Below are 12,770 nucleotides of genomic sequence, written 5' to 3'. Positions count from 1 at the left end.
AAGCAAGAGCAGATCATACCACATACCTACAGTTTTCTTATTTCAATATTTGAAATAAAAATTCATAATTTACAAACAAAGTAGGACCTTTTAAGGTTATTTTCCCTTTTTCCTTCTGATACTTCAAACCTCAAAGTAACATTACTCTACTTTTTAAGACTATATTGCACACACATAATTTTGTGGGGCAGCTAGGAAGAAATTCAAAGAAAGAATAAACTAACATGAGATGCCTTCTTCTTCTCACATCTTAATGACACTTGGAAACTGCCCTTCAGTTTGTGCCTCTTCATTGACCTGAGAGGTGTCTGGACACAGCTGTGGATGTCCCAGCATTACCCACTGAGCTCTGGGACAGCAGCCCAAGAACTCCTTTGCCTGTTGCTCAGCTGTGGAGGCACACATTTGCCACTGAAACTGCCAACAACTGTATTCCACAGTGATGAGGTTGTACCTCAATTTTTCATTGAACTGAGGATTTTTATTTGTGCCCTGTCAAGAGCAAAGCAAACCAATGACCTCTTACTCAGTGTGAGCTAGGAAAATATTGTCCTGAACATCCCACAATGATAAATGCACATTTTCTCTCTTGACATTAGTTATTTTCCTTATGAGCAATATCAAAGCCTCTGGAATGTTAAAGATGTAAATAATGGCATTACAAACAGGAGTTTGAAAATGGGTATTAATGAAGAGGGAAGGGAAAATGGGATTGCAATAGTAAACCACAAGAAGGTAATGTCACTGCTGGGAGATCCTTGTCTGACAACGGAAGTAGGACTGGAGTTACTGCATGTAATCTCTGATCTTCCTTGTGCGTTGGGATAGATAGCATGTCACACAAATTAGCAGACTCCAGTGTAGGAGTAGTTGGCACAGCAGCAACTTTAATAACAGGAGCATTTCTAAATATACCAAACCTTGTCATCAAATGACATTTTCTCTAATCAGCCTTTCGGTACGATCCTGGTTGACACACTTTTTACTGCAGTTTTGAAATTCTTTTTCAGGAAATAGGACAACACAAAGGGATTCTTAAAACATTAAATTTTACTCTAGCTGCTTAGTTATTTCAGCACAACAAAGTATTTTTGGTCTGAGAGGCTGGAGGTTAACAAAGACTTAAAATCGTTTCCCATTAGTTTATCTAGACAGACAATTTAATGATTGCTGTAGTCTGACAGCTTTACACTTGTGTACTTCATTCCTCTGTTGGGATTACTTTGCAGTGCAAATTCACTTTGCAAGACAGTGGCTAATAAACAAAAAACAAATTAAAACCCCAATATATAAACCACTTTATTTTATAATTTATTTCAAATAATTTTGTTAACTCAGTTCAATATAAAAATTTTGCACATGCTAAACCCTTGAAATATGTTTATACATATTTATTTTAAAATGCAGCTGGGGAAAGTGATTAGACAAATTAGTGAAGAAGAAAAACCTGTATGTGTTTTTTTCAGTTCAAAGAACAGCTTCTGTCTTGGGGGGTGCTATTTGGACAGGAAAGGATGTCAGGGAATGCTTTCTTGCTCAGCTCTCATACCCTTCCCCTGACTTCTGTCACGACTCATTTTGGAGACAGGACAGTGCACCATACAGACCTTAAAAAAGCTCTAAAAGATTAAACTTATAAACTTTGTAGTATATCTTGCTCACTTCTTAAGGAAGCTGTTTTGCAGTAACTGTCTTGTAAAACTTGTTAAAAAAAATAAACTGAAAATGTGGAATCACACAAAGTAAAATATATTAATTCCAATGGTAAATGTGTTTCCTGTAACTCAGGTGCTGAGTATAATCCCAACATACACCCCTTCAGCAATTGAAAGGGAACAAAGAATAGCAGTTTGAAGGAAACTGAAATGAAAATGAAGTATAACTGAAGAAACACTTTGATACTTTGAGCTCCTGGGAATAAACACAAAGTGAGTAATTTCTAACTTTGAAAACAAGTACATTTGAAAGGGCTTAGCATACATGAAGACTGAAATGTCCAGATCAGATGCAAAGAAAATCATGTCTTGTCCTATGCAGTGATGGCTGCTGAACACAGCTTCTGGATTTTGCTACCAAAACTTAAAAAAAATAGAAGAGGGAGTGGATAAAGAAAGCTCACTCTCTCTGCCTTCTTCTGTTTGGGAAGAGGATTAAGGCATTCAAAAGCACCATGGCTAAAGCTGGATGACAGCTGCTGCTTTCTTTGATGTCTCAGCAGAGGGGCTTCTGCAGCTCAGGAATATGGTTTGTGAGTTTTTATGTGCTATTGACAGATTCCATAATGCATGCAAAGCTGACACAAGAGCAAAGCCTGTAACAGCACCAAGTCAGAGCTGTAGTTCAGTCTCTCAGCTCCTTAGTTAGGAGACGTGAGCAAAACCATATTTACTCATTGTCTGTATCTTCTTGCTGAAAGACAAAGCAGCAAACAACTTAACTGAGTAACTTTGCTTTGACTTGCATTGAAACTGAAACGTTCAGTGCTTTCAGGAGTACTGGTTTACCAAGGATCCTGTAAACCACACAATTGCCATACAACTATCAAACTAAAGTCACAGAATTGTCAATGCTTCCTCCCATGGATAAAACTACTAATGCAATTTCATACAAATAAAACTTTTAGGTCTATATAACTAGAAGCAAAGTATACAAGTCAACTGATTGCTCTGCTTCAGTGCATGAGTGCGGTCACTTTACCTGTAATACAAATCAAATACAAATCAAATAGAAACAAAAACAAAAAAAAAAGGAAAACCTTTTCACAGCTAACTGGATGAATTGATAAATAAGAGGGATTTTTGAGTTGGATAATCAGGGACAGTCACTTTTAAATTTTCTTTAAAGCATAGATTATTTACAAAGAAAACACATGTTCTAAACTCTACTATTGGCCAATTTAGCAGAAAATAGAAACCTTTGGCACCTAGCAAGTGACAAGCACTGATACAGTCTTCAATTATATGTGAAAATAGATATATATTAAGAAAAACAAGGGTAAAAATGGACCTAGCAAAGCTTTTTTAAACCACCAATTTGCACATTTACACCCAAAACAACTGCATAATACTGAAATAAGTGTCATTAGTAAAACTAAATAATACTGCTAAACTCATGTATAAAAAAAATACCTGAACCTTGAGTTTTAGAACACATTTGCTCCTGATTGATTTAAATTTCAGCAAAGACCTGACCTCTGGAAATCAATCAGTGGATAAATAAATTTTAAAAATATACAAGGAAGCCTGTATTAGTAAGCTTTACACCTCCTCATCAAGTTCTTTTAAAAGTCATGGCTTCAGATGAAAAAAAAACCCAACATACAAACACTTCCCACATACTGAACTTGTACTTTGATGTGCTGAAATCATTAGTAAAAGGGCAACTTTGTCCCACCATGAGCATTCCTGCAGTTTCTACACCAGTCTGGACTCATACAGTGTTTTTATAATACACTGTGATAAAGTTGCTGGAACACTCTCACTTTAAAAACAATGTAAATGCAATATCCACACACTCCTTTTACACACATGGTAAAAACAAAACCCAAATTATTTTGATTCTTTCCATGCACAAACACTGCCCATATTTCCATTCCATAGACCTTCCTCCAACATCCTAAGGAAAGCCTCTTGGACAGGGGTTCACAAGTGTTTTAGGTTTTTCATATGGAACCAATTTACACTCTCCCACTGAACTCTGCCAATTTAACATCCTTGAGCTCTTCAAATATACAGCCTTTGTACAGGAACCAAAGAGGTTTCACACTTGCAAAAGTGCAATTATTGCAAGTACTTCACTTTGAGAAAAAGCCTGTTTTCCCCTCAACATACACATCTCCCTGAACAGGCACAATCCACATCTCACAGCACACACAGTGGGGCACTGTCTGAGCTTTCATCCCCTCCTAGGCCTGCCTCAATTTTTAAACACACAAAGCCTAAGGATAGCTTGTACTTAGAACAGCAAAGGACTGTTTTCAGCTCAAATGCCTGTCCCTCCCCAAAGTTGTCCCTTGGTCAAAAGGCCACTCAGGTTTTGCGCCCCTAAACTTGCATTAAAGATGCTGTAAAGCTCCAGCTCCTGAGGTGAGTTACCTAACTTTGAACTTTCCCACAGGGACCTCAAATATGGCCACCAGCCACAGCAATGTTTGCATTACTACTGCACTTTTATGAATTCCAACAGTTTTTTTATTAAAAATGTGCAGTACAATAATTATTTTTAAGTGCTTCCATATTTTATCCAGATCTCCAACACATTTAATGAAGGAGGATCATTCTGCCTCATGGTGAAAGTGCTCAGAGTTCAGGGCTGGCACTCCTTAGGGCAGAGCTCCTCTCCACCACCAACTCTGCTACGTAAAAACTAACCTGGCCTAATGATGACTTTCAATCAGCCTGCCAGGAGCTCCACACCATGCTTCTGACACCACAGCATGCCATATAAACATAGACACAGACACCCTTGAAGTCAAGAGTTAGGTATGTTAAATTATGTGTGACATATTAGAAGACAAATACACACAAGTTTTTGTGCTCAATTTCTGCAATATGGTCCAAAGAACTGTCATGTTAAAATGTTATGCAAAACCAACTTGATCCTCTCTAACTAGACAACAGAGAGTGAAAGAGCTCTCATTTCCATTTGTAACAAAGTAATTTGTTGTTTCTTCAGCATTCAATTCTGGAACTGAAAAAACCCAGGCTTTTAAGAAAGGTGAACAAATAAATGGGTTAGGATAACCCCATGCACATTTTTTGATTATTTAGCCCATCCTGACGTGCCCTACATAACTCCCAGGAGCACCTTGTGGAAAAGCATGCCTAAATAGGACACTACCAGAGATGTGCTGCTGTCACTGCACTCCACAGGTACATTAATGTAATTTTCACCAGAGCATTCCCAAGTGGAAATGGGGTAGCATTGCCCAGGTTTTAATGGCAGGGGACACTGCTAAATTTAAATGTGACCTCCACTAAATTAGAGCAACGTGCAATGGACTGTCAAATGAGAATAGTGAAAAAAATTCCAAGTGCTTCCAGGAAAGCAAGGATGTGGACTACTTCCAACGAATCAAATGAATCATTCATTTCCAAAGAATATAGACATAAGATACAGAATTATTTAACTTCTGGGTGATGTTGGTTTGCTACTGAAATAACAAGGTACTGCTTTCTGCAAATAATGAGCCTTGCTTTTTAAGTCAAAGCAGTAATGAAAGCAAAGAAAAAGAAAATCAGAGTATGTCAGGTCTAATAGAAAATAAATATGAGACAAAATTAAATAAATCCTTTTAATGATTTTCAGTCTCGTTTAGATACATTCAGAGTTCAGAAAATTTCTTTACCATATTCAGAGCTCTTTTTCAAAATGGTTTTATATCCTGAGTCTTTGAATGCACTAAGTGGACAGACAGACCTACTTACTGAATTCTTTGTACTATTCAGGTGTGTGTTAAAGAGATTCAGTACAAGAGCTTTTGATCAAAGACACAGAACAAGCCCAAAACACACAAAGGGGATACTAGGATTTTTTTGTTTTGGTTTATTCCCCTCAAAGTGAATATGTGAAAACTGAAGCAGCTAAATGTTGTTGGACACAGTCGCCTCTAGGAGTGTAGCACTTATGTAACTGTAAATTTATTAAGGATCAAGTGTAACACAACTCTTCAACTTATTCAAAGGTTCTGATAATTTTAAACGTGGGTTTTAGTTGTTAAAGTTTCACTATAGATATTATGTCAGGAGAACTATAATTTATAAGCATAAATGAAAGCAGAATTTTTTTCTATTGTATCAGTCTCAATTTACATTTTATCTGCAGTGTTTCATTTTAAACACTGAAAGAAAACTGTCAATTTTCTCCTAGCTTTGGTTCAGACATTATAATCCTCAAGATCATGACAAATCATTACTTTGTTACTACAGACTTTATTCAACCTGAAGGAATTTCACCATAGTGACAGTTCATACCCAGAGAAAAAATAAAATAAAGTTCTCTAATTTAACTGTGGAGACTCTAGCAATGGCTGAAGCCTCAGTAAAAGAATTAGATGCAATAATTAAGTAACCTAGATGGTGAAAGTCATTTGAAAGTTCTGAAATACTCCTCTATCCATATTAGGCTTCAAATACAGGTCAAGTTATCCTGATGCCATTTACCTAAGGAGAATATGGTTTTTATCCTAAGTTAAAGACACAAAATCCAATCATGTCACAAGCTTCTAGTTCTGTTGTCTTTTTTTAATATTTTCTTTTATAAAACATAGCTAAACATATATATATAGTTTTTTATAGAAATAGAAGGCAATCAGGTGAACATTCCAGGTGAGGAAACAGAAGGGGGAAAGACTTCAGCTGACTTCCAAAAACATAACCAGGCCACAGAAACGCCAGTGGGTTCAAACTGTGTAAGTGACAGAAATTGCCATTTATCACATCAGCCTTTCGAACAAAGCTTTATCTAGATTACATGAGAGCACCAGATTCACTGCAGCAAAAGATTTTGCAGTGAGGGAGAGAAGTAAGCAGCTCAAGGAGAACTGGCACAAAGGAGAGTGAGACTTGTTCAGTAGCTCTGATGCTGAGAATTCGTGTGTGACTGGTTTAAATTTGGCTGACGTTGCACACCTGCCTATGGTCTGCCAAACAAGATATAGAAGACAGATAGTAAAGAGCTTACCAGAGCTTTGATTCAGTTCAATTCATGGTAGTCATGAAGCAATGCAAAATCAATGCCACTTTTATTCAAAACATCTACACAGTTTAACTGCTCTACTCAAAGAGTCAGTTTGCATGAATTTTTCAGCCTTCCCCATGGCTTTTATGTCAACCATTACAGCTGCCTGCTATAGGCTTGGCCCTCGTTTAATTAATCCGAAAATTAAAGTGAGTAAACACCTGCTGCAATATAAACCATTTGTTCTCCTCTGAGTTAAGAACTTTCTCACACCTATTTTCACCAAAATTAATGACTACAAAAGCCAAGCAAACAAAATACCAGGACAATGAAAGCTATTTTTTTAAATACAAATTCTCTATTAGTTAAAGTTTTACATTTCCATGTACATGTTAGAAGCTTTCCAGCAGCAACTCACAACAGACTTTATAAAAGTTAGGCTGGTTTCACCATATTTGTCAGGGCTATGCCTGCATTTCAAGTGTTTCACAGATTATGAACTTCACAGAAACAGATGAAGCACCTGAACAAGTTTACACAGAGTGGGAACATGACAACTCTTCTGGTTTGACTTTAGCTTTCCTCAAATCCATCTTCCTCCATTCCTGAAAAAATATGTCTTTCTGACTCCTAACAGACTTCTCTTGTCAGTCAAATTGTCCTAATTCCAAGATTCCATGCATCAAATCAAATATGTCAAGAAAGAAGCCCAAATGTACCGACTCAAAGTGATGTGCCACAAAAGAAGGCTGGTAGGTGCTGCTCCTTCCTAGTGACTGCAGCATTCATTAACCCCACACAAAGCAAACCTCATTTAACACTGCTTCTCTTGGAGGTACCACATACTCATGGCAAGTCACATAACCACCCATAGCAAGGGTGTCCTTTCCATCCATGCCAAAGGGGAAACTTCAAAGATGTCTGTGGGGTGTTGCATTTATCACGTAGTCACCTAAGACAAGCTATGCCCAGCTACCTCCCCTTCCTTGTGGAAGGTCACTCAGCCATACCTGGGCTTCCTTCCTAAAGAAGCGGATGGGAATTCACACTTAGAGCCTGTGACCAGAAAGGAAACAAATCTAAGACTCTTACTGAAAGTTTTTTTGCTAGTTATAAATGTAAGGAAACATCATCCTGACATAAGGACATGCCTTGATTATGAAGCATGTGAAATTTCACACAGACTATCATGATAGTATAAGGAATTACTAATGAGTCAGACACATTAATTATTTAGGTCAGATATGATCTCTGAGTAAGTCATGCAAAACATTACTGCAGGCTGACACAGCCTCTGCAAAGCTCCTGATTTTATGAATATTCTTCCAGGCCCTCTTCCCCACAAAGAGCAACATTGGACCAGGCTTTTGGATCTCTCAAATATTCATCCAAAACTGAATGCCTAAGTGAACATAAAATATTTGAGTTACAAGTGAGGGGAGCTACTCCAAAATTACCTTCAAGTTCTCGTAATGGCCTTATTGGAAAAACTGGTATTTGCTAAAATAGTTCAAAAAAGCACAAGTAGGCACTGCTGACAAATTACCAACCTATAAAAAGACATTAGCTTGACATTCTTTTTTTCAGGTCTGAACTTCATACAATCATAGCATGGAAGGCTGACTTACCCTACACCAAAGAGCAACAGAACACGTGGCTGAAACTCAGCAAAAAGCTCAGCACCTGCTCTTAGGGCCACAAAACCCCAGAGAATCCATGTATGAAATGGCACTCACAGATTTCTATTCCTATTTCCTTCTGAGCAATGAAACCACTCCAGAAGAAATACATATTAAGACACACCTCTATCACAGATAAAAGCTATTTATGCATAAAGCACACAATTTATAACCTCAGGCATGAAGTACCTTAGCACAAGATATTCCAGCACCTGCCAGCTGTCAGTTGTCAGAGTGCTGAACAGTGGCAGTTTATTATCCTTAATGGAACAGCAATATTCCTGGATTACAAATTGCTAAGCATTGTTTCACTGCTCTCTGCCAGTAATGACAATATCTATGTATTGCAGTACAGTGATGATAACACAGATTTGTCTTCAGTCACAGGTCAAAAGTGTTATGCCATTTAAAAAAAATTCAGATGGATTTTATGCTTAGATTTAAAAAAAACCCAAACCAACAACAACAAAACCAACCTCAAAAAACTATAACAAAACCAAAGCCTTCCGGACTCTGTCTGTCTGCAGAAACCTCCATCACACAGACAAATTTTCTACAATGCTCACCTTTGAATCGAATACAGATATTATCCAAATAACTTATTTAGCTGCTTAGGTGGCAGCCAAGTTACTAGATATCCAACAATTAGTGGAGAGGGATTAATTCCAACACTTCCATCTATGTAAGACACACAAGTACTTGAGAACAAAAACACACACCAAAAAAAGCTGTATGCATATCAACTAAATATATTTACTGCCTCAAAAAACTATAATAACATTATCTGCTCTATTCAGTGCATTTTACAGTACCTGGGGAACTTGAGAGTCTCATAAATGTAGGCTAAAAGAGGCAATCCTGATTTTCTCCCATGCTGACGCCTTGTTAATGGACGTGCTGAAGTTCCTGTACAAGGCACTCTCCTGTGCTCAGCCCAAGAAAAAGAGAGGTAGGTAAAGGTGTGTATCCGAGGTAGCAAGGGGAAGGGAGAACAGCAGGACAGAGTGACCTGTCACATCCATAGGAGCTCTAATCACAATTGACCCCTGAATGAAGGATTTACACCAACTTCCCAAGGCCTCCTCACTGGCTTGTAAAGAACAGAGCTGAGCTCAGGTGTACATGGATTACAAATCCCGTTTGACTTCTTATGCTTTGGAAACGAAAATAATGCTGCAGTATTACCCTGTCTTTCTAACCACATTATTACCCTTTAAATGACAAAAAGAGATCCCTACCCGGAAAAAGTAAGTCATGGAATTATATTCGTATTGTGGCCACTTTCCTGATTTTTTGAAAATTTTGGAGTAAAATATAAACTAATGTCCAGGTAAGTGTTGTCATAGCACCTTGAAGTCAGAATACAATTGCCCCTGCAATTTTCTTCACACAAAAGAGCCAAATATTTCAAATCCTATATTTAGTCCCATCTTTACACCCCCAACCTCCCCAGCAAAACAAGCTGCACTGCCCTTCCTAAATTCATTGCAAAGCACAGTCATTACCTCTTCTGGAGCACTGGAGCTAGTTTCAAATGTAGGAACTGTATGGGGCTGAAGGTCTGTCCTGGTGGGTTTTCCTCATCACTCTTCCCTGTGAAACATCCCACTGGTCATTTCCCCTCTCCTATAACAATTTTACCACCTGCTATATGAGGATATTAACCCATTTTCAAAGCTTTGGATAAGAAGTGCTGTGCAAGTCTAAATTATATTTCTGCATGACATGCACACAGACTTAAACACAGCTGGAAGTGCTTCTAATCATCCAGCTTTCCATATGACTTTTGTTCTCAATAAACCAGAGGCAGGGAAAATGAAGAAAAGTACATGCCTGAGGCTAATGGTTAGGCTTATCAGCTGGGTGCAATGCAACACATAAAGCTGCTTTTCTTGGAGAATATAAAGCAAGATGTAAGAGTGGTTTATTTAAATGTAAGTAGCACAGGTAGCCAAAGAAAACAGCTACTAAGGTTAGAATATCAGATTGTTCTAAATTTCACAAGAAATAAATTCTGACAGCATCATCCCTTTGTCTTGTTGCACCAATGTAATTATACCTACCAGACTACACTCTAGAGAATTAATGTCTTGAAGCTTAAGAAATGGGGGAAAAGCAAGGTTTTAATGATTTTTGACACTGTGGCTTTAAGTTTTGCTCCTTAATTTAATTAAGTATCCCTAATTATTCTTAATATCCTTTAAGACTTTAACATTTTACAAACTCTACCATATCCACATACCCTTTTGGGAATACCTTTCCTACAGTTCATATTACAGCCCAAACAGAAATTGTCTGGCAATTCCTACATCAATAAAAATGAAAAAATGGTTGCTTTTTCATATAGTTCTCTAACAAGTGGAAAAATTTCCTAGAGGGAATAAAAAAATGTAATTAATTAAAAACAAAATGAAACAAAAACATTCCCAACAACAAGAACAAAACAACAAAAAACAAAAACATCAGAAAAAACTCAACTACCATACAACAATGTAACAGTCAGAAGGTCCATTAAGGATGAAACATAGAATTCCGCTGGACTTTCATAGGAAACCCAGTTTTGGAATACCAAAAACATTGCTGCCTAGCCAAGAAACAAGTTAATTAAAAGTAATATCCTTAGATTGGAGAGATATCCTTTTGATTACGAAAGAAAAGAGAGTATTTTTCTCTTGTTCTCTTATTATGTATCCTCTCAAAAGTTTAAGAAATTAAGAATAAAAGTATCAATGTATTAAAAACACATGCCTAGATTTCTCTGACAAAATGAACACAGTTATCAATACTCTTGAAGGAGTTAAAGACCTTCAATTAAATCAGATTAAAAGAGCATCTACTCAACTACCTCCAGGGACTCAAACGTTCAGTATTTCAAGTGCCACTGAACAATTTATATCTGTGAATTCTGAAACAGAGAGTCACAGCAGAATCTGCTTTTCTTTTCTTTTCATTCAGCCCTTTGCAGGGATTATTTGCACCAAACAGGCAGAGACATGTAAATGTCACTTTATGCAAAGGCAACGCGTCCCAAGGGAGAGGATCAGCACCAGGAGACAAACTGCAATGGCACAATTGCAGAAAATGCTGCTTGTAAGGAACACCTTTTACCTGCCAAGCCAGAGGGGTGGGTGGGTGTCATCCCCCCTGCTAACACCACAGGGCCCGTGCTGCACGGTGGTCTGACAGCTCACAAAGCTGATCTGGCTGGGAAAAGTCACATTTCCCTCAGCAGCTCAGGGGAAAAAAGCCCAACCAAAAAGCCCAACAAACCCAAACCCCCACTCTCTGTGCTTGCACAGATGCATCCATCCTGTGCTACCAGACATCAGTGCTGGCTTTAGGGCAAAAGAAAGCACAGCACAGCAGAAACCTCAGATCTATTCCTACCCATGAAAGAAATAAATGTCTGCTTTAACTGGAAGAGCTAAAATTAGCCTTAAAAAGGAGTGACTGCATGATTGTTTGCCATAACATATTTTGATAAAATGCTTGGTGTAATGTAATCCTCCCTCTAACAATTTTTCTATGTTTTTCCTATGTTTGCAGTCTTCCCTAATCTCCATTTTTAACCCATGAACAATGATTTCTACCAAATACTTGTTATGATAGGTATAGGTAGGATGGGTAGGTTGAGCTATCTAGGAAAAAAATAGGAGGGTTTGCTTTGTATAGTTAAGATTAAAAAATAAATACATTTTTAAAAAGGAAATTTAAAAAAGAAACATTTGGTTCTTTAAAAAAACATGACATTAACATGAATCAAGTCACCCAAAAGCCAAACACAATAAAATAAAAATGTCTAACTCAAATCATAATAATATTTTAAACTAAGATTTCTTAGTAAGAGAACACCAATAAGATTATAGAGATTTTAAAGCAGAGTAAAACACTCCAAATACAATGTGTTCTTTTAGATTTTTCTTTGAACTGAATTAAATAAAACCCCTTAAAATCAAGCTTCTAAGGATTTTTCCATTACACTCAAAGGTGTTTTTATGGAGTAATATGTGACATTCCAGCAAAGCCCAGGTGCAAAGGAACAAGCAGACTAAAAAGATAACCCTCCCTGCTCACTGCCCTTATCTAGTTAAGACAATAAAAGTGTTCTACCAGAAATAATTAAGCTTTTCTCTGTCCTAGAAAGCTCTCTATTTTTAGATGGGAATGAATAATGTTTATAATAATTTTAAACACATCTCCCAGCTAAAACACCATGAACTGACCAACCAGTGGAACTGTGTATCTGACCTAGAAACTGGTACAAAAAAAAAAAATTTTTCCCCTTATGCATAAGGTGCACCTCAAATTGTGGATTACTGCTCACTAGAAAACATGGCCTCAGGGAGAAACTTCCTCCAGTGAGCAGAGACTTCAGTGGCTGCCGCTCTTATGGGAACACTACATGAAATATGT

General features: G+C 37.4%; 1 protein-coding gene across 3 annotated transcripts in view; it reads right to left on the bottom strand.

The window, feature by feature from the left end:
* Positions 1-12,770, bottom strand: part of SPIRE1 (spire type actin nucleation factor 1) — a 125,879-nt gene that overhangs the window by 70,856 nt on the left and 42,253 nt on the right. The gene's annotated exons all lie outside the window — the stretch shown is intronic.

This window comes from Melospiza georgiana, chromosome 1 (genome assembly GCF_028018845.1).
Source record: "Melospiza georgiana isolate bMelGeo1 chromosome 1, bMelGeo1.pri, whole genome shotgun sequence".
Taxonomy (NCBI): Eukaryota; Metazoa; Chordata; class Aves; order Passeriformes; family Passerellidae; genus Melospiza; species Melospiza georgiana.
This window is presented reverse-complemented; position numbering and strand designations above follow the sequence as displayed.